Source organism: Pleurodeles waltl, chromosome 7 (assembly GCF_031143425.1).
Source record: "Pleurodeles waltl isolate 20211129_DDA chromosome 7, aPleWal1.hap1.20221129, whole genome shotgun sequence".
NCBI classification, from domain to species: Eukaryota; Metazoa; Chordata; class Amphibia; order Caudata; family Salamandridae; genus Pleurodeles; species Pleurodeles waltl.
The window spans coordinates 740,016,211-740,040,466 of NC_090446.1; the positions used below are offsets into that span (position 1 = coordinate 740,016,211).

Below are 24,256 nucleotides of genomic sequence, written 5' to 3' on the forward strand. Positions count from 1 at the left end.
GTTTTGGCTGCATCGAAAAGAATGAGTGAGTGGATACTGTGAGTTAAGTAATTAAAACAGTGGTGGCTGTATTTGATATTTAAAACTTCCATTATCATAGATGGGCTGAAGCGAACTGAGGTTTCTAGGCGAAGGAATGTGCGCAGGGGAGGAGTGAACACAGAACTTCAGTTTTGAGGATTTCAGAAGAGCAACCATCCAAAGAAAGAAAGAGGTGAGGCAGTTGGCTCACCTCTAGGTAAAGGTTTAAGAGGTGGGAAGACATTGACTTGGGTGTTGCATCTGTAGAAGCGATATGAGAAGCCGGACATGATCTCACTGAGAGGTGTTTAGTGAGAAAACAAAAATACCAAGAAATGACCATGTGGAATGCACACTTTAAGAGGGGTGGGTGTAAAAATCTGAGTCCCAAGCATATGTAAATGGCTAACTTAAAAGGTATTGTGTGAACCATGTGTCACAAACGCCAATGATGCCCTAGTAAGCGAAAAAAGAGACAGTAGCATGTTTGGGGGAATCATGAGTCAGAAGGTGCTTTACAAAATATGTTCATGTCTGCACCTTGAATTTCATCTGTGAGGGAAAAATAAATAGAAGTTCAGTAGATAATCATAACTGTTCTACTATTTGGTTTACCTTTACTCTCTCGATAAAAAGGGCACTTCTTATGTGAGTGGGCCATCACCTTCAAAAGGGCCCAAAATGCAACACGTAGAAAACAAGATTTTTCCATGGAATTTCCTTTGGTGTTTGGGTCTTGAAAGGCTAGCTCCGTGGGAAATCTACAAACCCTAGACATGTCTGAAAACTAGATACCCAGGAGAGTACAGGTTGCTGTGACATGCATGCACCGCACATATTTTACCCAGATTGCCCTGCAAACACCAAACTTTAGCTAAATTCACAGGATTGCCTACTTTTTCTGTGAGGGAGAATACCAAAGTTTAGGGAGAATCAAAAAATGTGCTATAATCCAGCATTTCCACACCTTTCCCAATAAAAGCAATATTCCAAATATGCGAGTGGGCCTATCACCGCAACAAGAAAGACACCCAAATACTATGGGGGTGGCATCCAGATTTTTCCATTTAATTTCAATCTTTCTGGAGACTGTGGTAGCAGCAGTATTTGGGCAGAGTGAGCAAGCATGCAGGAAAACCTAGCAACCTCAGACATTTCTGCAAAGCAAACATCCTAGGCAGTCTGTGGTGATGTGACTTGTGCAGATAACATTACTTTTTCTTATCCAGGATGCCATGTAAACAACAAACTGTGGCTAAAATCACAAAACTTTTTCAGGTTTCTCAAACAAGAGTCCTACCACACAGCGTTTCCACATTTCTTATGAACAGAAACAGTATCTCACTTGTGTGGGGTGGGCCTATGGCCAGTGAAAGAAACCCTTCCAAACTTGGACCCTGTGAAGTTAATGTAACGTCAATGTGGTCATCACATGGTTACCGTTTTGGTCTATTTGCATAACATGTGTTAGGCTCACCACAGCATTTTTACTGGGGGAAGCTATGCAAAGCATGGTGGTGAGACGGACTGCTGGTTGGAAGCGCCTAAGATTTGTCACATAAATATGGAAAAGTAGTGTTTTTTTTACTCATACTTTGAAGTTTACAGGTCATTCTGGGTAAGGAAATGTGATGACATCGAAGCAAATGTTATCAATTTATTTGATTTGTTCTGGATTTCAGAGGAGCCCAGGGTTGGTACATTCCTATTCTGTTGTCCCTGTGGTAGTTTGGTGGACCTGGATGAGCAGATTTTGCAATTTACACAATATCTGCTCATCCCTGGAGGTGGTGGATAAGGAACGCACTAGGCCATATGGGAATAAAACCAGAAAGGGGTATAGGGCTTGCCCCTTCTGACACTGGATTGCAGTCCCTCATCCGCAGATACCAGTGTTTCTGAACCCTTGGTGGAAGACAGGAGAGTTCACCACCTACCTACTTGCCCCACAGGGCAAAAAGCTCACTCAACACCAGGGATTGGTGTCCAAAACAGTAATGGTTTGGGACATTAGCCGTTATGGCATAAGAATCTACCCCAGGAAATCATTAGTCTTTCAGCAACCTGAGAGAGGCAGGATGGAGGAAGTGCCCTCTCTACCACCCCATATGTCAAAACTACACAAAAATAATGCATATTTACTCGTTTGCCATAGTGATGGCTGCAGTACGTGGGCTCTAGGCCTCAGAGGAACAGAGAGATTATTTGGGCTCCACGTGTGATTACAGGGTTTTTTGTTAATCTTACTTGTATTAAACCAATAATATCATACAGCTTTTTGGTGTGTTTAATTTTGCTTCAGAGATTCTAATTTTATTTTTCATGTTTACAAACATCCCATCTCTTTTATACGAAAGAATACCACACCATGGATTTAAGTGGTTTGTGGAACATCCATTGCACCGTATACTGTAAAGACACAGAAAATCCGTTTTTAGTTCCTTGTCCTTATGAAGGAACTAATCAGTGAATTGTAAAATTCTTATAGTGTATGCCAGGATGGATGTTCTATATAGCTTCACTTTGACAAGCTGATCACGTCTTCAAACCCAAGACATTGTTGTGTACCAGATTACTAGTTCTTCAAAAGAAAGCATTTTCTAAATACAGAGAGACGTTTTCTTTTTAACGCTTGCTGACATTAACAGTTTTTTTTAAACTTGACATTTTACCAACTTTATTCAAGTAGTATGATGTTTCAAAACTTTGCAAATAAAAATTCCCTTTCGGGGTTATGTTCACCCTATCCTCTGTTAAGTTTAGGAAATATATGCAGCTGCGTACTTTACTACCACTGTTCATACATAGCTGATAGAATTCTATTTTGCATTTAAAGCCACATAAAAAAAAAATGGCAGAACACTTGAGATAATGTCAAACATACAAATGCTAACTTCTATACAAAGAAAGGTATTCATGAGCAAGAAAAGAATAAACACAGCATGTTCACTCTTTTAGAGGTAATTATATAATTAATGATTTCTAATTTTTACCATTAACTTTAGCATGTCATGTTAACTCACCAGTGATCAGCATTTGTGGATTGCAGGCTTGCTATTTGTATGACATTGTACAGATTGGTACTGTCAATAGAGTATATTCTGCATGAAGATGGGCTTTTTTGATAACCATTCATTGTTAACGTATGATGGACGGTATGCTAAAGTGCATTTATTTTGTTTGCGCTATAAAGTGCTTACTGAGTGGTGAAGTGGGTCATTGGCTTTTCAGGGCACCTCTATTGGGCTTTGTTATTTAAACTTATGTTTCAATATTTGTAAATGTACATTTTATTTTCAGAGTGGTTTGTAGCACTTTCCTGTCACAATCATGAACTTTCATTTCCTGTGTTTTAGGTGCGGCAGTACTTATGGGAAGAATCACTGTGAACCTATACGAATTTGGAGAAGCTTTTTTCTGTGTAGAAGTAGGAAGGGTGGAGTCTGTTTCCTGTTGGACACAAAGTTATGTAGATCTATAGGAGTTATCTTTGGAAGGTGCTTTGTTGTCTACATACTTTTGGAGCTATGTTATCTATATGTCGAGTTAGTTGTAAACTTTCAAAGTACTGCATTATCAACTAAAGGGTTCTGGTGTTTTTGCCTTCACTACAATCTAAGGTGCCTTGTTGAATTTGTAGGTGTTCTATTGAATTTGCAAATGTATTCGAGGAGTAGGTTGCACTGTTGTAAGTAGTATGGTGGCAATTTGCAAAGGCTATCGAGTAACCAAATTTTGCTTTTCTTTGTGAATTGTTTTGGAATTTGCTACTTTTATGATTTGTTAGTACGTTGTTAGCATAAGGGTGGAGAGTGTTCTATCTGATGTGTTGTTACAGACCTGCTAGCATTCTGTAAAACTTTGAGGCTGTGTTTAAATTCAGGGCTAGAACCCTTATCTAACATCAGGATGGTTTTGGAGGCTTATTTATTGGAAGAGATGTGGGCAGATTTGTTTGGGATGGTCTATTTAGTGTGCTGAAGGATCTTGGTTTGTTGTGGCCATTGAAATGTTTGAGTATATTTTGCTGGAAAAACCTTCTGTTGCTGTGCTTTGCATTTTTTGCACTGTATATGGTCTTTGTTGTAATGTTAAATAAATACCTACAAAGGTGCATGTGCTGCATCTGGTGTTTTGCAGCACAAACGAAAGTGAAAGTTTACCCAAACTTCCTTTTGTAGGTTGATGATTTCTGGATGCTTACTATGCCCCTCACACATGACTGGTATCTAAACTGAGAAAATAGCCAAAGTAGCATTGTAAAATGTAGGAAACATCACTATAGCATGTAATTTAAATAAAGAGTTATATTGCACATATCTCAAAGCTACATCTATGCCAGCTCATATCACGTTTCTTATCTTGATCTCCATAAGTTTAGGTTGATATATTGTTAGATAGTCCAGTAGTTTTAATTTTGCTTCTCAGCTGGATCAATTAAAACAATCAAATAGTGTTGTTATATATTATGCACTGAAGATCTATATGGTGTGCATAGGTCCTTTAAAACTGGCTTGCAGCACTGGTGTTAAGGATACAGTCTCCAACAGATGTATTTTCACTGCCATGGAGGTGTGTGTGTGTATATATACATAGAGCATGGAAGGAGAAAATATATATAACTGGTAACTTTGTAATATAGGCCTAGACTGGGGGGTCACATGAAATTTATGAACCACAAAGGTCTCATGGTTTATAAATATCACCTGCATGCCTGCTGATATGAGCATGAGAAGGCCTGAGAGGAGAGAAGGAGGGCTAACAAAATCTTGTCAACTCTTTCTCACGTCATTGTAAATGATAAACTAATTCAAAAAGGAAGAGAAAGGGAAGGGATTTAAACCTACGGGCAAAGCCAGAACTGTAGACTAAGTGGATTCTAAAATTGTTCCAGTAGTGGAAACAAATGATTGGTTATCCTGGGCTATGATCAACAGTTATAACTATACATAAGAGGTCTTATTATTCATTGCTACCCAGTGTTAATATTCTAATACTAAACCATAATTGTAGAATACCAGGGCACACCGCAGGCAGTCCTATATGGTTGATCCAAGTGGTAGTACAAAGTCGAAGACCACGACGTAGATGAAAGTAGAGACAAAACACGTGTCTGCTGTATGCTGCTCACTGCACATATGGGTTATTAGCTGGATATTGGCAATAACCTTTTTTGTTGTTAATAAACTCTACTTTCATCTACGTTGTGGTCTTCGACTTTGATTGTACTACCACTTGGATCAACCATACAGGACTGCCTGTGGTGTGCCCTGGTATTCTACAATTATAATCGTCATTACTGACTGCCCTTCCAGTTAGTAATTTTGGACACTTTTGCTGGTTAGGTGTCCTACCGGGTTGGCACCCACCATATTCTCTTCACCTGGTGTGACTAAGGACTTCTACTGATGACATTGTTGCTGCATGCATATGGGTGTGCGAGTGTTCTGGCATCTACCACCTTTGTTTCCCTGCGTTGTAATAGTAAAACCATATTCCTTGCCTAAAATCTAGAAGGGAACATTTAAAGTTGTTAATGTTCCAGGCAAGACAATTTCTACATACAATCAAAATACATTGCTGCAAAACGAAACTGCAGTTGACCACGAGCTTTGTGCACATTTTCTGAAAGAAAATTCAACAATGTTATTACAAATAGGTTTTATTTTCAAAATACAAAAGACTGCCTGAACAGCAGTCTAGTATAAAAAAAAATGAAACATACCTACTTTACCACACAAAAATAGAACTACCACAAAATGCACTATTACCTCATGAAACGTCCAGCACAAAACTATATTAAGGCAGAAGGTTTTGGCGAGTCTATCAATGCGACCACAGAGGCAAATCAATGTTGTGACAAAGGAAACATTTAAAAAAAAAAAAAAAATGCCTTCTGAAACCCAAATCAAATATTTTGCGAAGATATATTCATGAAAAGTGTAGGTTCATTTTTTCCAGTTATGCCCAATTCTACTACCAAGGCATTGCATTCAGAAATGGTCTGGTGCAATTTCACTATTGTGTTTTTGATGGCACTCCGACTGACGCATTTACATGCTAGGGGATGATTGTGCAGGAGCCACAGGAGGAGTCTGGCGAGGTAGAGAATACATAGCCCCTAAAAACTGATCTGCAATTCGACCAGCTTCTCTCAATCCACTCAAAAGAGCCCCATGGACAGTTGCTGGGTAGTTACGAATTGTGTGTTCTCCGGCAAAAAATAGGCGAGGTACAGGCTGTGGGGCTCCAGGTATGGATGGGCCTGGAGTAATCGGCTGAGCCATCAAGTCATAGTCATTCCCTGAAGATCCAGCAGCTACATATGAATAAGATCCCCGCGCCCAAGGATCGGCACGCCAACGTGTCACCACAGTCTCTTTAGGCTGGGGAACAGCACTGCTTCCAAATATTCCTTTCAGAATTGCAAGACAACGTCCAACAATAACATCATCACTGATGTTTTCCATTATTCCTGCTGCTTCTCCTGCTACCAACGCCAAAAGAATTGGTGCTTTATAAAGATTCCAGAAAAGGAAGAGCTCACCCCTGCTTGCAGTGGTACTGCCAACATGGCCAAACAAATTTACAGAAGGATCCCAAAACACACGGTCAAAACACAATACTACCTTATTTAAATTACCAAATCCCATTCTCTGTACAGCAGATGTTTTCCACTCTGGCAGAGGAGGCACAAACTGCACTGCTGGTGGCTGTTGCTTTAACACTCCTAGTGGAAGAGTACACAGTACAGCATCACATTTGTAAATAAAGGTCTGACTGGTGGAACGAGTGTTAACAGCAAGTACTTCACATCCAGAACTTGTGTATCGAACTTGTCGAACTGCTGTATTTAATTTAATATCTAAGCCTTCAGCCAAGGCTACAGGTACACATGAATAGCCATTCCGTACAGTCAGGTGACTGCCTGTAAACTCAAAATCATCGTCCTGGTCCCAGTGTTTCAGAGAAAGGGTAGACAGAGGTGTTGCATTTGCAAATTCTAAATTTGCAAAATGCCAGTCAAGTATTTGTCTGTCACGTGATGACAAATAAACATCACTTGGAGGATTGGCTTCAAGTTCTTGGAGTTTCTCTTCAAGCTTCCCTTGCGCTTCTGCAAAGTCGTCATATTCCTTACACAGCACTGTCAAATCTCTGTGTTTGCTTTTCACCAGAAACTCTGCAGTGATATCTCGCGCTGGTTTAACTTCCGAGGCCTCCTTATATTGTTGGTGAAGTTCTTTAATCTTCTCTTTTAAAGTGACCATTTTATTCAAAATTTCTTTCAACTCCTCTTGAGTTTTAACAATTTTGCTCCAGTGCTCAATCTGCTCATCTTTCACATGTTTCTCCTGCAACTGTATAACTACCTCGAGTGCCTGGCCAAGAGAAACGGGTTTATTATTTAAAACATTGAAGTCCAACTGATGGCTAAGGTAGGAAGTGGCTTCCAGCAAACGATTAAACTCTTGTTCAACCATCTCATCCTTTTCCTTTGGAATCTGAACAGCTTGTCCATTGGCCTCATAAAGAGGACATTTCTGCTTAATCTTTGCTAGCTCCATATTTACCTGTTTACTAATTACAGCCATTGGATTACCACCAAGGCCCGTGACTACCATGGCCCCGAGATCAGCGACATATTGGCCCTTGCGAAACGTAGCCACCCTCCCTCCCACACGGTCCCTTGCTTCCAGAAGCGTGACATCCATCCCGAAGCTTTGCAACTGACGGGCGGCCGCCAAACCCGAGACCCCTGCGCCTATGATGATCACCTTCCCGGTCTTCTGGGTTGGCAACGGCTTTATCCTCTTGTAGACACCAAAGTTGATGAGTCCGTGTCTCTCCAGGTAACTATGTATACGGTGGGCCAGTACGGTGTCGCTGGTGTAGGGTGCCTCCAGCTGCTGTAGGGTGGCCTCGAAGGTCAGTTGAATGCGGGGGTTCTCCAGCCACAGCTGCAACGTGCGGTTGCGGATGTACAGGAAGGCCTTTTGCGCGGTCTGAGGAGCGTTCATGATGTCTGGGAAGGCAGCTGCTTCCCTTGAAGTCATGCGCTCGTGGGGCAGCCGGCTCTGCAGCGCCGCCCCCTCGGACGGTTCCTCTGGCTCACTTTCGTGCTCCTCCTCGGCCGGTGGATTCGCGGGGGGGTCCTTCTCCCTCTCCGCCCGTGCGTGCCGCTCCTCCTCCGAGTAGTACTCGTCCTCGGACAGGTTGGCCAGACTCTCGTCCATTTCCCGGTACTGAACCTTGGGCTTCTTGCGACGACTGCTGCGACGGCCCTCCGGGGTACCAGGGTGGCTCCCATCCAAACCGCTGCCCTCCGCGCCACCCAGCTCCGAGGCCGGAGAAATGCGCTCCTTCTTCCGCGGCGTGCGCTCGTTTGAACTGCTGGAGTCACCAGCGGGAGGCTGAGGGTCCTGGCTCTTTTCGCCACCGCCAAGCTCGGGCTTTTTCCCAGACAGCATGGTAGAAGCGGCTGGGAGTAAATGACTGAGAAAGGTGACGGTACCAGAGCGGGTGCGTTAAGTGCAGACGAAAGCTCCCACAGAGGGATCACTATCCCCCAGGACTTGCTAGTAGGGAGAACAACGGATACGCTTCCCAGTGTGGAGCGCTTGACGTCACGGAATTGAGCGCAGACAGCGTCGCTTGCGGCTCACAATGTACGTAATGACGCTCAATTCTGAACACTAGACTGCTCACCCTTTTTTTTTAAACTGTAGCTTGTTCGGTAGGCGAGACAATTTGAAATATCCCAGACTAGAATACACAATTTTATTTATAAAACCTATTTAATCACCCTCTCACGTTCACCTGCGTATATAGAAAACATAATTTCTCAGAATTTACCTCTATGATGTTAGAAAACAACACTTGTTCGTTTCCGGTTAAATTAGTCTTTCCTTTAAAGATAAAGACTGTTCGCCTGGGGTCGGAACAGGGTTTGAAAAACATTACATGCAAGTGGATTAAATTTAGCTAATGTGTGGATTTCACTTTTCGCACCCTCTCACATTTGCCATAGGAAGGGGTTTTAGACGCCACCCAATGCAGATTGTTTAAAAAAGTTGCTAGACTTCCTGCCGTCAAGAAGAAGAATCATTTTAGCAATCATATTTCTTGTATGTTTTAAATGTTACATAAAAATGTTAATATGGGTTTTAAAAAAAAAGGTTATAGGTGCAGGAAAACCTTGTGACAGGACAAAGGTGGCACAGCTGCACAAGTGTGCCAACTTTGTCCATTAAAATGTATAACTGAAATGGATACATGTCAACCCTCACGATTCAGGCGGGAGACTACCGATTTCAAGGCTAGTCTCCCACCTCCCTATTCCTGCATGTAAAAACCGGATTCCTCTGCAGGATTCAGCAGACAGGACCTGGTCTTGTTTAACTTGGAGTATGCACTGCCAGTAACCTGCTCCTGCAGGCCATGCATCATGCTCTCGCTGCCTCCCATAGTGCTTTCACCGTGCCCCTGACAGCTATGGGAAAAAAACATACATTTGCATATATAGTATCCAACCCTGCAGCAGCAGACTTGAAAATTCCATACATAACAGTAACCCGATTGAGGCCCCAATAAAAGCCAATACGGGAAATAAATTATCCAGATTTTTTTCAAGAAATCTCCCCCTTTTCTCTTCTGAAATGTTGGCGTGTATGGGGATAACCCAGTGGATCTCTATCATGACCTCCCCCATATGCTGTTTCCTAGTTCTGTAACATCCTGAGAGCTCCGACAGCACCTGTGCCAAAACACTGCAAACCTGGTAGTGGGGTGCATGTATGTATGTATTTATGTATGTGGTATTTCCACAGTGCAAATTTATCCAAAAGGCAGTGGTGCGCTCTACATGGTGAAAGACAAGCATAACATCAATTAGTAAGAAGAGCAAAAGCTGGTCTGTGGATGTGTAAAAGATTTCCTGAGAACACCAGCAGTGCACATCTGTCCTGATCGACAAACTTGCTACTGTCCCTGTTTTGAGATATTCTAAGAGCTTGGATAACGCACCTCTATATTTGCCTGTAACATCCTTCACTATTGTAATAATTTTACACTCGGAATTTTACAACACGTGCTGCCACTCAAGGTCTTTGTCAGCCCCAAAAGCTCTGGTGGTGCATCTCTAGTCTGACAGGCACCCTGCATGTTTATCTCAGCACCGAGATAACCTGAAAGCTGTAACAGTGTGTCTTTACCCTAACTTGAACAATGAGCTCTTATCCTAGCACTGACACTTCCTGATCTGCAGCATGCACTATTATCTCCATTCTGAGATGTGATGAAAGTTCTGAAAGTGCACGCCTACTCTGACCTTCAGAATAAACTGCTTGGAAGTGAATATCCATTATGGCTTGCACCATGAGCTGCTATCTCAATCCTGAAAAATGAATATCACTTAAGCATTGTAGTGTATAGCTATGATTTCCTATTCAGGGTACATAAATCAATTCCTGTACCAGGTTAAAGAGAGTAATATGCCTGCAGCAAAGATCTGCAATTAATCTGCAGCAAGTGCACTCTTATCCTAGTGAGAAAGCTCTGCGGTTTAAGGTGCCTTGCTGCCTACATTTCTTTGTATCTTGCAGATTAGATTATTGGTGAAATAAATTAGTGTATATTTAGACCACAGCAAATTTATATTTTTGGACAAATACAATTTATTCACAAGTTACTTTTGTATTAAAATATGCAACCTTTAAACAAAATAAGTACCTTTACAGAAATATAAACAAATATTTCAGTGATACAGTTGATATGTAAATTTGTGGGCGGCGTATTGATAATGCAGAGGCCCTATTTTTGATTGGGCCATTATTACCGATTATGGCTACTTTGCCATTAACAAGTAAACTTATAAATTATGTTCATTTATGACAACTGTTGCTGACCTGCTTCAAAAAGTGCCATTTGCCAGCTTTTATAAAAAGCAATCAAAGAAGAATGCTTACTTTTTAAAATTGACTTTCAATCTCATTCATAAGGTTTGCAAAAATGTATTCAGCAGTTGTGCCATCAAAGTTCATTTACATAGCATGAATCAATAAAATGAGTTAAAATTGCTATTGAGATAAAATATATAAAATGTACATGTATCAAATCAAATGAATAAATATATAAGGCAAAACTTATTAAAAATAAGCAGCTGAGAAATTAAATAAGCTAAGTGCATCAAAGGTGGAGGGCAGAGCCAATCAAAATATTTTTTTGTCTGACCCTCCACATGGCTACCAGACAGAAACTGTGAGACCCCAAAGACCACTGAGGATGTAGAAAGCAGAGTCCAGTCCTTTCACTCCCAGAAAAGAAGCAGCAAACAGCAGACCAGTACAGCAAAGCAACAGGCAGAGTGGCAGTTCCTCCTACAGCATCCAGCTCTTCTTCCTGGCAGAATTTCCTCAGTCCAGAAGGACTCTAACTATGTGGGGTCAGAGGTCCAGTACTCATACCCATTTCTGACTTTGAAGTAGGCAAACATCAAAGAGAAGTCTTTTTATTGCACAAGACCCTGCCTTTCTCTGCCCTTGCCCCAGGAACACTCCAGGGGGTTGGAGACCGCTTTGTGTGAGGACAGCCCTATTCAGGTGCAACAGTCAGCTCCTCCAGCCACTCTAGTTCAGGAGACCCATCAGCCTGGTGGTGGGCCATCAGGATACGCATGGCACACCTCATCTCCCTTTGTTTGACCGCCTAGAGTTAATGCACAAAGAGCCCAACTGTCATCCAAAGAATGGTGGAAGTCAGGTTAGAGTCAAAAATATTGGCTCTAACCTGACTTGCGCCATTGTTTGATGCACAACCCCCATGGAAATGACTCCTGTCCCCTGGGCATGGCCATTGGGCACAGTGGCATGTAGGGAGGCCCAAGTTAGGCCCCCCTATGCTACTTAAAAATAAAAATAAAAAATACTTACCTGCACTCACCATGGATGGGTCCCCATCCATGGGGGTCCTCCAGGGGTGGGCTTGGGTGGCAGGGGGTGTTCCCTGGGTGCAGGGAAGGGCACCTGTGGACTGCTTCCATGGTCTCCCACCATGGAAATGAGCCCACAGGTCTCTTAACGCCTGCCCTGACCCAGGCGTTAAAAAACGGCACAAATCCGGCTGGGCGCCTTTTTTTAAGGGCCGCCTCCTCCTGTGCATCATTTTGACGCAAGAGGATAAATAAGGCGCACATGCCGCAGAGTCAATTTTTGCTCAGGAATGCCTACCTTGCGTGTCATTAGCGCAAGGTAGGTTTTAACGTCCAAAAAATGACTCAAACTCCATAACTTTGGCACTGGACGAGTCTAGCACTAAAGTGTAAATATGGAGTTATGTTTGCGCCGAATTTGCGTTAAAAAAAATTAAGCAAATCCGGCACAGAGTATAAATATGGGCCTTAGCCTGCAGCTAAGGTTTACTCTATCCCTGAACCCACGCAAGCACCTCTGAGAAATTAGATAGATTGTTGGAACAAGCAATCATAGAGCCTACAGAATATTAAGAGTGGCTTGCCTTTGTAGTCATTGCCACCAAGTCTAGGGAAGGACATAAGACTTTGTGTGGACCTTTAAGAATTAAATGCCAGTATTTCAGTTGATAGGCACCTGCTTCCTGGCATCCATTGAAGTACTAACACTATTTTAAGATGCAAACAGTTTCAGAGGGCTTGATCAGCCCTCCACCTTTCATCAGGTAGAATCTCATCCTAAATCACTTGACCTGTTTTGTCAGGCCACTGGGAGCCTAATGATATGTACAGATGCCTTTTGATCGAGCCTCAATGGCACAGTCTTCTGAAGAATAATGTGAAACGTCTTGAATGGAGTGTCTCATGTGCATTGTTTCCAGGAGAATACATTAGTATTTGGCTCATCTGAAAAGAACATGTTGTCACCATGAGACAAGTTCAGGGTAAAATTAGGTCCGCAGGACTCACTATAAAAATAAAGGTGCCGCATTGGGTACAGGTCAGTTGAGTATCTCAACTGTACTACCTCTTTGCAATATGATGAGGCCCATATTGGGCCTAGTGGAAGGTATAGAAAAAGGATCATGCCCAAATCCAACAAGAATAAACAGACGTCCTTCCTGGGATGAATTTCATTGCAGATTTGTCAAAATCATTACCAACTAATAGGAACCCATGAGTTCTCTCTTAAAGAAAATGTGCTGTTTTTGTGAAACATACAATACTCTGGGGTAGGGAAGCCCTAGTGTTTAACTGGGTGGTTGTGTAGTTCACGCTTTTCCTTTGGAGAACACCATTTATGATTAGGAATTACTACAAACCCTTTGTGTTTGCCTTCACATTCAAGAGTCCGGATGTAATACTACAAGTATCTCCCATTGTATTCTAGGTTAGGAGGGGTATAACATTTAGATGCAACATTTACCAAATACAAAAAATATCATGGTTGCCTGTCTGCCGTGAATGCCACTGGAATCCAACTTGGTTGATGACAAAGTAACAGTTGATGAGATGGTCTTTGCAGTCAAGCTCACTAGATTAGGCAAAGATAAGTGGGCAGAGTACTTAAAAGGATGTGTCCAAGAATTAAAATGACTGCTTTCTGGGTGAGAAATGGCTCACTGTTAATGGAAACAAGAAAGAGGTTATCGAAAACAGTAAATTTCACCAATCAAAGTATAAAAAAAGATGTGATTGCTTGAGTAGTGTGAAGAAGTCTCTGTTTTGTGTTTCAGACTGGATACTAGTTAAGTTACCTATTTTTTGAAAGTATAACGGTTGTAGGTTTTCTCCTCCTCAGAGAATGCAGGTTGAATTGTAGTCGACCTTGAGAATGGACAAAACTGAAGTCTGGTCAAAGAGGCAAAGTACAACCGAGATTGTTGTTTCCCTCAGATCCCCATAGCCTGTGAGTCAGTCTTTTCAAAGGGAGAGAGGAAAGCAACACTCCGGTATATACATGCTGTGCATAAGTGATGTAGTGACATAATCTCCTTGTTCTCTTGATGTGTCAATTTTCTTCATCAACATTATTTTTCTTCGCCAATGGCATTAACACTCTATCCTTTGCATCTTTGTTTAGATAGTCAGGCACTTCATTTCTGTACTACCCTTACCTGAGGAGGTTTATGGTATTCCCCTATGCCTCCTTTTCAATTGCTGTCTTCCCTCTTCCTGTTCCCATCTGTATTTCCTCCAGGCTTGAACATTCTCTTAATCCAGGTGTCAACTACAACTGTCATTGGTTCTGATTGCATATGACTAACCTGGTGATGGTGAATAAACTTTCTCACTGATATCTTCTGGTGCTAAGCATTAATAATTGCAACAATCCACCACACTCAAAGGACTGAACATTAGTCTCTCCAACGACTGCCAGAAAACCAGCACTGTTTCCATGACAGACAAGGTGGCTCTCAAAGCTAGTTTTGAAGAAGATCCTTATTATGGTCAGCCTCTTATATCTGTGACCAGCTATTAGTACACTCATATCTGAGGTTATTTTCTCTAGAGCAATAAGCACGAGTTTGCAGTGATCACTTGTGAAGATAGCAGGATGTGGGAAACTAGCTATTATTGAAAAACCAAACTCTAACTGCAAAGTTAATTCTAAAAGGAAACTATATTTCTTCAAGTAAGTTCATATAATCCCGTGTTCCATGAGCGTTCAGAGATTGTGAAACAAGGAGTCCAGTGATGACTATCCCAATAGCTCATGAATGCAAAGAAAGAAATAACAAAATAAATATTGTTAAGTAGCAGGATTGTTTGGGGTCAATGGAACCATCAGTTCAGTGGTCAAAATGAAAGCAAGAAAGCCTGAAAAAAGTTTTGTTCAGCATGGGAATTTGTTAAATTTGCAAGGACCTCTTCTCTCCTAGGGACTTGTCCTCTTGCCTCTACAGTTCAAACCGTCTTGAACATACCAGCACAAGGTACATCACTGGTCTTTATCAAATTTCCTTCAGTGCTAACATTGAGACCAACTCAGATGCTTTGGCTGGTGAACCGTTCGGGAAGATCCAACCGCCACATTACGAGTTAGGCGGGCAGATTGGCCTAAAGACCGCTGTCCCCGCCAGGATCACAGATCCCGACAGGGTGACAGCTATTTTGGTTGAACTCAACGCCGCCTGGCTGATTACAACTTTGTTCTCCACCAGACGTTTCATGATGGGGACCCCACCATGAAAAGGCTGGTGAAGAACAAGTGTTGGGAGCCCCCCTGCCCAGTACTGCTTTGCAGACAGTGTGCATTCTGAGGGAGCTGGTTGGTCCCCTCAGTGCTGCAAGATAGCACTCGGCTCCTTTAAGGGAGCCAAGTGGTATCGCGTAGCACTGTTCTAGCTGGTCAGAGCAGTGGGAACCCTCTATTTCTAGTATTTTGCTGGTCAGACTGGTAGAAACCTTGTAATAGGGCCCAGGGGAGGGGGGGGTGCCACCATTATGGTAGTTGTGTCCTTCCCGTGAGTATGGTGGTTCCATGGTGGCACCGTCAAACTCCTAATGAGGCCCTTATTCTTATGTTCACATCTTTCATAGAATAAGCCTATTGTTGGTTTATATTCTGGTGGCATATATAGCTTAAATAATTCACTTCAGTTCATTCTTACGCTGAACTGTTATTGAACTCTACTTTTTAACTTGTTGTTTCTTCTTATTTTAAATCTGATCCCTTTATTAAGTTTATTACTATTTCTTTTATGTTTTTCTATATTTACTGAGGAACTGTCGTAGTGCACAAAACACATGATAGCTTAAGAACTAAAAATTCTGCTGAAGCAAATATAGTTTATGGTGGAATTAATCTTAGTGGCCTCCTTTTGGTTACACTATAATCTAAAATTACCAAACCTTTACAGAAACATGTTGTACTGAGAGCGCAGTACAAGCAGAGGAAATTGTTACCACTGGTCTCTTAGCTACAAAACATACCCTCTGGACATCTATTTCAAATCAGATAGTAATTTGTGTAGTCAGCCCCTTCCAGTGCTTAACTTGAGCCAGTGCTTGCAGGTGGAGCCGACAAGTGCTTATTTCGCATGATCAGACTCCAAAGAGAAAGGCAGAACAGGGTGAATGAAGGTGTAAGAGAATGAAAATGGTAAGCAAGGATGTAAAAGAACGCACAGGTGTGAGATAGAGAGGGAGTGGGATAATGGTGGTGGATGATAGAGGACTGAGTTGGAATCAAAAATTTACAGCGTTGCTATTCTGGAACCCTGAAATGTGGCAGGGGGTGCCAACAAGCTTCCTGCTAAACATCAGGCCCAAACACATTTTCTTTTACAAATTAAGCATGGGCTACTTCCCCCTCCTCCCACCCCAATTGTTTAACTGCTTAGATATGTTCCCACAAGTTTGGAGAGAAGGTGAATTGGAATATAACTGGATGCAATTTACACACTACTGTAAAGTAATCTTTTACATCTTAGACCTAATGCTTTCAGAGGACACACTCTCTACGTCCTCCCTGAACTCCAAGGTAGGGAAGGGAAGGCGGGCGGAGAGGGGAGCGGAGTCTGGCAGAGCTTCACAGTCCTCACTTTTAAAAGTGTTCTTGCAGTACAACAAATGCTGCATTTGCTTTGCAGGCCAAACCAATCAGTATGGCGAAATGTGGACTAAAGACTAGGAGTATAAAAGTGAGTATTTTTTAGTATATGCCAATATGAGTCTGTCAATGACAGGCTTTATTCACTTACATAAATTATGAAAGAGTTGATCTAAAACATGAACATTGATGTAGACTTACTTCGGATCAAGAGTGTATTCTTACCCCGCCGCACGCTGGCAATAGAGAACTGAAACTTTTGAAGAGAACACGTTTTTGTTTTTTCTCTGATCAAGTTATTTATTCAAGTACACGTATTTTCTACAGAAGTACACGTACTCAAATTTAATACATATTTTTTTTTGCAATCCGCTAGTATAGACCACTCATTTTGTAATTGTTTTTCCATCAGGGTAGTTGATGATTCTTACGTTAAAATGCATTCCCTGAAGCAATACTTGTCAAGTTGTTCATCATCACTTAGAATGTGCAATTTAAAACTGTAGCAGTCACCTTTTAAAAGGCACTTGAAAAGTGAGAATACAAATGCATGCTTTTCCTACTAGGAGGTATTACAAAGAAATAGAAAACTGGTATGAAGATTTGGGAATATATATCGCAGAAGAAAATTGGGGACAGATTGTACAGAACAGTTGATTTTCCATCTTAATATATAGCACACAGACTGTATGCTTCTTATCGGTTCTCTTTATCCAACGTATCTGCTTTTTTTCAAGTTGTTTTCAGCTATCAAAAATGTTTCCTAGACACCACCTTTCGTTTTCACACTACTGTCTAGAATCTACCAGCCAAACGTGTTTTCAAATATTTATGTTTCTCACTATTTCTGCAAGGATCAGCATGGTGCCTTGCAGTAACCTACCTGAATAATCTGTTGAATGGTGAAAGGTCAGGACTCCCCTATTAAAAATGACCACATGCTAATACATCTCTGAAGCCATTAGCTAACCGTCAAAGGAGCCGCTTATTTCTGTGCTTCAGAAATCTACGATATTAAATGGAAAGGTAGCAGAAGTTTTGACACTGCCCCTCTTGAGAGAGGTGGAAAGCTTCCGGGCAGGCGAGGGAGGCGTCTACTGGGTGAAAGGCGTTGCGCATTTCAGAAAAGTCAGCAAAATATGACAGTCTGCTGACTGCCAGGGCCAGTAGTTGAGCAGAAGCTCATTTGCAATGGGGCATCCCCATGCAAATCAGGCCATGTCAAACCATTAGCTGTATCTGCTATTTAAGAACAGTAGAGGAAAGGCTGAGAGTGGATATGTGTAAAGAAATGGCTCCCTGTTGCAGTTACCCCCCCCACTTTTTGCCTGATACTGATGCTGACTTGACTGAGAAGAGTGCTGGGACCCTGCTAACCAGGCCCCAGCACCAGTGTTCCTTCACCTAAAATGTACCATTGTATCCACAATTGGCACACCCTGGCATTCAGATAAGTCCCTTGTAACTGGTACTTCTAGTACCAAGGGCCCTGATGCCAAGGAAGGTCTCTAAGGGCTGCAGCATGTCTTATGCCACCCTAGAGACCCCTCACTCAGCACAGACACACTGCTTACAAGCCTGTGTGTGCTAGTGAGAACAAAATGAGTAAGTCGACATGGCACTCCCCTCAGGGTGCCATGCCAGCCTCTCACTGCCTATGCAGTATAGGTAAGACACCCCTCTAGCAGGCCTTACAGCCCTAAGGCAGGGTGCACTATACCATAGGTGAGGGTACCAGTGCATGAGCATGGTACCCCTACAGTGTCTAAACAAAACCTTAGACATTGTAAGTGCAGGGTAGCCATAAGAGTATATGGTCTGGGAGTCTGTCAAACACGAACTCCACAGCACCATAATGGCTACACTGAAAACTGGGAAGTTTGGTATCAAACTTCTCAGCACAATAAATGCACACTAATGCCAGTGTACATTTTATTGCAAAATACACCACAGAGGGCACCTTAGAGGTGCCCCCTGAAACTTAACCGACTGTCTGTGTAGGCTGACTAGTTCCAGCAGCCTGCCACACCAGAGACATGTTGCTGGCCCCATGGGGAGAGTGCCTTTGTCACTCTGAGGCCAGTAACAAAGCCTGCACTGGGTGGAGATGCTAACACCTCCCCCAGGCAGGAGCTGTGACACCTGGCGGTGAGCCTCAAAGGCTCACCCCTTTGTCACAGCCCAGCAGGGCACTCCAGCTTAGTGGAGTTGCCCGCCCCCTCCGGCCCCGGCCCCCACTTTTGGCGGCAAGGCTGGAGGGAACAAAGAAAGCAACAAGGAGGAGTCACTGGCCAGTCAGGACAGCCCCTAAGGTGTCCTGAGCTGAAGTGACTCTAACTTTTAGAAATCCTCCATCTTGCAGATGGAGGATTCCCCCAATAGGGTTCGGATTGTGACCCCCTCCCCTTGGGAGGAGGCACAAAGAGGGTGTACCCACCCTCAGGGCTAGTAGCCATTGGCTACTAACCCCCCAGACCTAAACACGCCCTTAAATTTAGTAATTAAGGGCTACCCTGAACCCTAGAAAATTAGATTCCTGCAACTACAAGAAGAAGGACTGCCTAGCTGAAAACCCCTGCAGCGGAAGACCAGAAGACGACAACTGCCTTGGCTCCAGAAACTCACCGGCCTGTCTCCTGCCTTCCAAAGATCCTGCTCCAGCGACGCCTTCCAAAGGGACCAGCGACCTCGACATCCTCTGAGGACTGCCCCTGCTTCGAAAAGACAAGAAACTCCCGAGGACAGCGGACCTGCTCCAAGAAAAGCTGCAACTTTGTTTCCAGCAGCTTTAAAGAACCCTGCAAGCTCCCCGCAAGAAGCGTGAGACTTGCAACACTGCACCCGGCGACCCCGACTCGGCTGGTGGAGATCCGACACCTCAGGAGGGACCCCAGGACTACTCTGATACTGTGAGTACCAAAACCTGTCCCCCCTGAGCCCCCACAGCGCCGCCTGCAGAGGGAATCCCGAGGCTTCCCCTGACCGCGACTCTTTGAACCTAAAGTCCCGACGCCTGGGAGAGACCCTGCACCCGCAGCCCCCAGGACCTGAAGGACCGGACTTTCACTGGAGAAGTGACCCCCAGGAGTCCCTCTCCCTTGTCCAAGTGGAGGTTTCCCCGAGGAATCCCCCCCTTGCCTGCCTGCAGCGCTGAAGAGATCCCGAGATCTCTCATAGACTAACATTGCGAACCCGACGCTTGTTTCTACACTGCACCCGGCCGCCCCCGCGCCGCTGAGGGTGAAATTTCTGTGTGGGCTTGTGTCCCCCCCCCGGTGCCCTACAAAACCCCCCTGGTCTGCCCTCCGAAGACGCGGGTACTTACCTGCAAACAGACCGGAACCGGGGCACCCCCTTCTCTCCATTCTAGCCTATGTGTTTTGGGCACCACTTTGAACTCTGCACCTGACCGGCCCTGAGCTGCTGGTGTGGTGACTTTGGGGTTGCTCTGAACCCCCAACGGTGGGCTACCTTGGACCAAGAACTAAGCCCTGTAAGTGTCTTACTTACCTGGTTAACCTAACAAATACTTACCTCCCCTAGGAACTGTGAAAATTGCACTGTGTCCACTTTTAAAACAGCTATTTGTCAATAACTTGAAAAGTATACATGCAATTTTGATGATTTGAAGTTCCTAAAGTACTTACCTGCAATACCTTTCGAATGAGATATTACATGTAGAATTTGAACCTGTGGTTCTTAAACTAAACTAAGAAAATATATTTTTCTATATAAAAACCTATTGGCTGGATTTGTCTCTGAGTGTGTGTACCTCATTTATTGTCTATGTGTATGTACAACAAGTGCTTAACACTACTCCTTGGATAAGCCTACTGCTCGACCACACTACCACAAAATAGAGCATTAGTATTATCTATTTTTACCACTATTTTACCTCTAAGGGGAACCCTTGGACTCTGTGCATGCTATTCCTTACTTTGAAATAGCACATACAGAGCCAACTTCCTACATTGGTGGATCAGCGGTGGGGTACAAGACTTTGCATTTGCTGGACTACTCAGCCAATACCTGATCACACGACAAATTCCAAAATTGTCATTAGAAATTCATTTTTGCAATTTGAAATTTTTCTAAATTCTTAAAAGTCCTGCTAGGGCCTTGTGTGTTAAGTCCCTGTTTAGCATTGTCTTTTAGAGTTTAAAAGTTTGTTAAGGGTTTGAAATTAGATTCTAGAAACAGTTTTAGATTCTTTAAAAAGTCTTCCAACTTTTAGCAAAATAATGTCTGATACAGAGATGAATGTGGTGGAACTCGACACCACACCTTACCTCCATCTTAAGATGAGGGAGCTAAGGTCTCTCTGTAATATAAAGAAAATAACCATTGGCTCCAGACCTACCAAAATTCAGCTCCAGGAGCTGTTGGCAGAGTTTGAAAAAGCCAACCCCTCTGAGGATGACTTCACAGAGGAAAAAATTAGTGACTTGGAGGGCAATTCCCCCCTTCCAGTCCTAAATAGGGAGACCAGGGCCTCTCAAACCCTAACTCCAAAAATAATAGTCAGAGATGCTGGTTCCCTCACAGGAGAGACCAACACCTCTGAAATCACTGAGGATAACTCCAGTGAAGATGACCCCCTGTTAGCCAGGATGGTCAAAAGATTGGCTTTGGAAAAGCAGCTCCTAGCCATAGAAAGGGAAAGAAAAGAGATGGGCCTAGGTCCCATCAATGGTGGCAGCAACTTAAATAGGGTCAGAGATTCTCCTGACATCCTAAAAATCCCCAAAGGGATTGTAACAAAATATGAAGATGGTGATGACATCACCAAATGGTTCACAGCTTTTGAGAGGGCTTGTGTAACCAGAAAAGTGAACAGATCTCACTGGGGTGCTCTCCTTTGGGAAATGTTCACTGGAAAGTGTAGGGATAGACTCCTCACACTCTCTGGAAAAGATGCAGAATCTTATGACCTCATGAAGGGTACCCTGATTGAGGGCTTTGGATTCTCCACTGAGGAGTATAGAATTAGGTTCAGGGGGGCTCAAAAATCCTCGAGCCAGACCTGGGTTGATTTTGTAGACTACTCAGTAAAAACACTAGATGGTTGGTTAACTGGAAATGAAGTGTGTGACTATGTTGGGCTTTATAATTTGTTTATGAAAGAACACATTTTAAGTAACTGCTTCAATGAAAAGTTGCATCAGTATCTGGTAGACCTAGGTCCAATTTCTCCCCAAGAATTGGGAAAGAAGGCAGACCACTGGGTCAAGACTAGGGTAACCAAAACTTCCACTGGGGGTGACCAAAAGAAAGGGGTTACAAAAACTCCCCAGGAGAAAGTGGGTAACACTAGAAACCAAGAAAAAGAGTCCTCTGTAGGCCCCCAAAAACCAGAACAGGTGGGTGGGCCCCAGGACACAACCCAAAACAAAGGTGGGTACCAGGGTAAGAACTGGGATGCCACTAAGGCATGGTGCCACAACTGTAAACAGTCTGGGCACCACACCAAGGACACTTCTTGTCCCAAAAACAAACCCCAGAACAAAATTCCTGGGGTAACCAGTGTAGCCATGGGAGATGACTCCTCAGATGAGGAGGTCTTCCTAGCCTTCAACTGGAAACAGGGCCCAACAGGTGAGTTGGAGATTCCAGAGGGAAGCCGACACTTCCACCACCTACTGGTGAATGGAATCCCAACCACTGCCCTGAGAGACACTTGTGCCAGTCACACTATTGTGCATGACAGGCTGGTGCTCTCAAACCAGTACATCCCAGGTGAGACTGCCAGGGTAAGAGTTAGCCTAGACAGGGTCACTAAGAGGCCTGTGGCTTTAGTGCCCATAGAAGTGGGTGGCACTCTTAGCTGGAGAAGGGTAGTAGTCAGTACAGACCTCCCCCTTGATTGTCTCCTTGGAAATGACTACCCAGAGGTTAGTCAGAGCTCAAGAGAGGAACTGGTCCAGTGCCAGTCCTCTCCCAAGGATTCTGGAAATCCTGCCTCTGCAGTAAATGCAAGCAGGCCCCAGAAGAAGAAGAAAAGAAAACAGAGTAGGAGGGGTGGACAACCTTTAGCCAAGGTTACAGCAAGCCAAGGAGATTCTGCTCCAGTAGGGGAGAACTCCAAAAATGGCCCTGATAAAGTCCAACCTGACCCACAAGAAGTCCTGGCTAGTCAGGCAACTGTTAAACCTGAGTGGGTGGCTCCTCCGCTAACAGAAGAAAGAGTGGAAGAAGGGTGTTTACTACAAGATGTGGTAACCCCCCACTCCAATACAGCAGACAGGCAACCTGAACCCAAAGAAGCCTGTAACTTAGCCCCTTCCCTTTTAGGTGAAGAGCTAAAGGTGTGGTTCTGGGCACTGACAGCTGTCAGTGGCCTCTGCTGGGTGTTAGCCTTTATGGCTGCACTATCCTTAGCATGGTGGTCTGACCCCATGCCAAATAGCAAGTTAGGCCCCCTGACCCTATTGGTCATGGTGGGGTTACTCCAGCTCTGGGTAACCTCTCTGGGTAAGCTAGGGGTAACCCTGGCCAAGATAAAGTTAGCAGAGGTGGATACCTCTAAGACTAAAATAAAAAGAATGGGTGGAGACATTGAAGAGGCAGACAAGAGGCAATTCAGACTAGGTCCTATCACTGTGGAAGTGGGTCAGTTCCCCAAAGGGAATGACCTGAACAGAAGGATGTAAGGCAGAGTAGGCCCTGCAACTAACCAGCCTATTTCTCCTACTCTTCCTCGCCTGACAGACTAGGAAGACTCTCCCAGCTTGGGCTGAGTCTCCTGGCCTGTGGGCTGGGGGGGGCTTGTGTAAAGAAATGGCTCCCTGTTGCAGTTACCCCCCCACTTTTTGCCTGATACTGATGCTGACTTGACTGAGAAGAGTGCTGGGACCCTGCTAACCAGGCCCCAGCACCAGTGTTCCTTCACCTAAAATGTACCATTGTATCCACAATTGGCACACCCTGGCATTCAGATAAGTCCCTTGTAACTGGTACTTCTAGTACCAAGGGCCCTAATGCCAAGGAAGGTCTCTAAGGGCTGCAGCATGTCTTATGCCACCCTAGAGACCCCTCACTCAGCACAGACACACTGCTTACAAGCCTGTGTGTGCTAGTGAGAACAAAATGAGTAAGTCGACATGGCACTCCCCTCAGGGTGCCATGCCAGCCTCTCACTGCCTATGCAGTATAGGTAAGACACCCCTCTAGCAGGCCTTACAGCCCTAAGGCAGGGTGCACTATACCATAGGTGAGGGTACCAGTGCATGAGCATGGTACCCCTACAGTGTCTAAACAAAACCTTAGACATTGTAAGTGCAGGGTAGCCATAAGAGTATATGGTCTGGGAGTCTGTCAAACACGAACTCCACAGCACCATAATGGCTACACTGAAAACTGGGAAGTTTGGTATCAAACTTCTCAGCACAATAAATGCACACTGATGCCAGTGTACATTTTATTGCAAAATACACCACAGAGGGCACCTTAGAGGTGCCCCCTGAAACTTAACCGACTGTCTGTGTAGGCTGACTAGTTCCAGCAGCCTGCCACACCAGAGACATGTTGCTGGCCCCATGGGGAGAGTGCCTTTGTCACTCTGAGGCCAGTAACAAAGCCTGCACTGGGTGGAGATGCTAACACCTCCCCCAGGCAGGAGCTGTGACACCTGGCGGTGAGCCTCAAAGGCTCACCCCTTTGTCACAGCCCAGCAGGGCACTCCAGCTTAGTGGAGTTGCCCGCCCCCTCCGGCC

The 24,256-nt window shown here is 43.9% G+C and overlaps 1 protein-coding gene and 1 pseudogene across 1 annotated transcript in view; both read right to left on the bottom strand.

Annotated features, from left to right (window-relative positions):
* The window catches only part of SPOCK1 (SPARC (osteonectin), cwcv and kazal like domains proteoglycan 1), a 1,898,920-nt gene that overhangs the window by 1,392,167 nt on the left and 482,497 nt on the right, over nucleotides 1–24,256 (bottom strand). The window lies entirely within an intron of this gene.
* On the bottom strand, nucleotides 5,668–8,661 carry LOC138245541 (lysine-specific histone demethylase 1A pseudogene; annotated as a pseudogene).